At 47.5% G+C, this 3,884-nt stretch overlaps 1 long non-coding RNA gene across 2 annotated transcripts; it reads left to right on the forward strand.

The window, feature by feature from the left end:
* Positions 1-376: 376 nt before the first annotated feature.
* LOC311193888 lies at positions 377-2,980 on the forward strand. Of its 2 annotated transcripts, XR_014617417.1 has the most exons (5): positions 377-413; positions 718-923; positions 1,851-1,919; positions 2,341-2,424; positions 2,769-2,980. It is a non-coding gene; the product is annotated as an uncharacterized lncRNA (long non-coding RNA). The 2 variants fall into 2 exon arrangements; XR_014617418.1 differs by lacking the exon at positions 377-413 and having other exon boundaries at positions 440-923.
* The last annotated feature ends 904 nt before the right edge of the window (positions 2,981-3,884 follow it).

The following is a 3,884-nucleotide window of genomic DNA, read 5'->3' on the forward strand; positions in this document are numbered from 1 at the left end:
CTCACTGAGGCAGACGGCGGCCGCCTCGTCGTCCCTGACGGCAGCAGCCCAAAGGCACCAGCAATCCCGGTGCTGCGGGGACAGCCTCATGGAGGAGGGGAGCAGGGGGAGCGCAGCGTAACCACCGAGCCCCGCGACCCGACGCTCGCTCGGAGCTCTTGTGCGCGGCACGCCCACCTCCGGCTCCGCACGCGCACGGCGCCGCAGCCAACCCGCTCCCGGAGGGAAGATCACGTGTGCGAGCTCCAACCAATAGACGGCAACGCCCTTCCCGCTGGCTCCCATTGCCCCGCCCCTGGACGCCGCGCGGGGTGTCGCGGGAGCGGCGGGACGGTACTTAAGGCCCCGGGAGGAACCATTCTCTCCCTTTGCTGCCCGCCGCTGTGGTCGGGCGGGTGCGGTACGGCGCTGCGGTAAGGCCGCTGCAGCCGCTCCCGGGAGGAGCGCTGGGCCCCGAAGGGACGGGGCGCGGGGTTGGCGGGGGGAGGAAGGGACGGTAACGCTCGGGCGTTCCCTTCACATCTTGCCCTCTCGGGGCCTGCCCGTGCCCCGAGGAGCCAACACAGGGGGATAGAGCACCTTTCCCTCACAGAAACCCAGCGCGGAGCCGTCCTCTCCGCCCTGCATCCTGTCGTGAGGCACATGCGGTTCCCCTCCAGCCTCAGCCCGCCCCCTCCCCCCTCGCTGCGCCGGGCTGACTCGTCTTTCCCTCCGCAGTGCGTGGCGTGGGCCTTGCCACCCCCATGGCGACCGCCCGGTGGGGAAGAAGGCGGCTGAAAGCGTCCCGAGGTGCCGGCAAGGCCTGTAAATGCCCCGGGAGGCCTCTTCCGCGGGCCTGCCGCGCTGCTGCCCCGGCGCGGGCGGAGCGCTAGGCCTTGCCGGTGGGAAGTGCTGGGGGTGCGGAGCCGTGCCTTTGAACGCCGGTAGGTAAGGGGCTGTACGGACCTCACCACGTATCGGAGTGTGGGGTCGGTTAGATAAGGCTCAAGGCTTCAGAAACGACAGGGTTTGGATGCCGAGATTCTGTACCAGGGATCTCAGAAGTGCATCTGAGGGTGCTGGTGTCGCAGTGAGATCATCAGTGCCTATGCTGAGTTCTACCTGTTCTTTATAAACTTAAAATACTCCTGTGCTAGGTAGCTCTGTGATCTTCCAATTCTCCTTCTTTAAACTTTAGACTAATAATACCTAAAGTGCTTCCTGTGGGAAAACAAAATATTTGTACCTTTCTACTCTTATTTACACACATGGAGCTGCTGCACAGACCTTAAATCCAATCTAGTGCAGTGGTTTCTCCTAGGCTGTATCAAGAAAACTACAGGTATATCCTGCAGTGTGGAGGGTACTGGATGCTTCAGGCACTTAAATTCAAATGGACTGTTTAAATTTTTCAAACAGAAGGCACTCATGGCTCAGTCTTACAGTATGCCTGCAGCAGTGGCTTTTGAGGTCTCTTGAGTGCCGTGTAATTTGTTACATTATTTAAGTAGGTACCAGTGAATGGGCTGGTAAAAAACAGTCTGTTAAATCTAGAAATTAGTAGCTTCAGGGTTGTGTCACCACTAAGCAATTTAGGCTTAATAAACCTTCCATTGTTTATTGATAGTATATTTTAAAAGGTGTTGATGTAGTTTAAATGGGCTGTTTAGAAAAGAATCTCTTCAACGTTGAACCGTATTATTTGCTCTAGGTCTGATTGGACAATAAATTTTATGTAAATGGTGTTTGCAGCTTTGTAGAAGATAGCTTTTAAGAAGATCCATAATTAGGCATAATATAAACTAGAGTTGAGTAACTTTGGGGGTTTTGTGCTGGTTAGGGGTCTCAGCAATTTGATTTAAATATTCTAGGCATGGATGAGCACACCTGAATTGGAAGCTCAGAACTTCTTAGGAATGAAAGACACTTTCTGCTGAAAGGTAGGTGTGCTCCAGTGTTATGACAATGGCACAACACTTCAGATCATGCTTCTTGATAATTAACAAATTTCAACTGCATTGTGATAGCTCTTGAGTAAATGGCAAGCTCAGATCATCTTAGTAAGGGAAAATTGGTGCTATAATCTACTCCCCTTTCATGCTTTGCCCTCTTAAGTCTGTCAGTGTCTTAAGTGGCCAAGACAGAGGGGTATAAAAGTTCTCTCTTGAACCCAAAGGTGAGGTTGAAACTCCTCTTTGGATCATGCAGGGAGGAACATGTTTGTGAAATGACTGAACTTCAGGAAGGTACCAGGGCAATTCTATTGCATTTGTAACAGCTTGTAGTTAGGTTTTGAACTGTCAGCTGTTGTCATGTTATCTGAGTCTTAATACAAATTTCATTTAAATCTCATGTTTCCAGGTTTCTCAAGTGTTTTCATGCTAGACAAGCCTATGGGATAAGCATCTTGAGTGAAGAGTTCCTTGTAAATTGATTGGTCCCAGGGTAAGTAGTGTAAAAAGGATTATCAGATGGTAGTGGATGGACTAGACATGAAAACTGAAAAGGAAAAAAACCCCCTTCTTTTGACTAGTGGAAATTGTTAGAACTTTATATAGCTTTAGCCAATATAAATCAGAAGAAATCTGAGGAAAACTTGCAGGCCCAATGATTACAGGATAAGTTAATTCCACATGGTCTTCTGGAATGGGCTAATGGTGTGGGAACAGAAAATCCTGTCCTGTACAAATGAAGAAATTTGCATTGAGAAATGGCTCTGAGCATTAGTTAGTGTGATGTAACAGATTCATAGAGCTCAGTGCTGACTGCAAACAAAACTTCTTTTACAGGGAGGAAAAATCATCGGCTTCCAAATTGTGTGACTGATTCCTGAATTCATACTAGATGACTCCAGCTGTCACCTGTAATGTGTTGTCTTGAAAACGGAATGGCTAAAACCACATCTTCAAAGATGATGTTAAAACAGAAACCTCACCATTTATTTCTTAAACTGCTGTAAATTTATTTGTGTGAATTAATAAAACATAAGAATGCTACGAGAGTTCTGTGTTCTGAAGGGTTTTTTTCCAGGAATGTCCTGCATGAAGGCTTTGTTTCCAGGGTATGAATGCTTGTGTGATGCAGCAACATTCTGTTGCCATCTGCAAGCTTGATAACTTAGAAACCCATTGAAAATGCCTCCCTTAATCTTTGTGTGTTATTCTGAATTGTCTGGTCACAGTTTTCTGAAGCATTTTAGAATACAAAAGCACTCTGAGATCAACTGGTCAACTTTGAAGTTAGTTCATTAGGCCCTGTGTTCTCCACAGGGCTTCATTAGTCTCACTTGTTCTCCAGCTAGTCAAAAGACCATCTCATGATGAAGTACTGTTAAGTCCTGAGCAAGAATCCCATAACCTGCTCTCCTGGTTTTGCTTAGGATAGTTAAACTTCTTAGTAGCTGGTACAATGCCATGTTCTGGATTTAGTATGAGACACCTAAAATAAAGTGCAATGCTGTCTGTAAAGAACAACCAGGGTGAAGATTCTGAAAGAGCAAGACCAGTATTACTGATTGAGCAACAGAAGGCTTGTGTGTGCTTTTCAGTTGCTTATGGCTATGGGAATATTAAAAATTACCCCTCGGTGGTATATGTTTAAGTGGAGAGGTGAGTGTGTGCCCTGTTGCCACCCAATGGCTCCTTCAGTGCACAAGGAAGACTGCAGAACAGGAGTAGCAGCCAGGCATTCCCCACTGCCTGCACAGGGAGGTGAGTGGGTGCAGATTTAGGACCAAACTTGGATGTCATCCTCATTTAGTTGAGTTAGTGTTCTGGTTCTTAGCTTTGCTTCAACATGTGCTAAATGGGATGAGTATTTAGGGGTCTATTTTATTTGTGGCCTGCCAGGTTTACCTAAGTGTTTTTCTGTACTTGTACTAAAAGACAGAAGTACTTCTTTATATT

The sequence above is a fragment of the Gallinula chloropus genome, assembly GCF_964237585.1.
Source record: "Gallinula chloropus genome assembly, chromosome: 7".
Taxonomy (NCBI): domain Eukaryota; kingdom Metazoa; phylum Chordata; class Aves; order Gruiformes; family Rallidae; genus Gallinula; species Gallinula chloropus.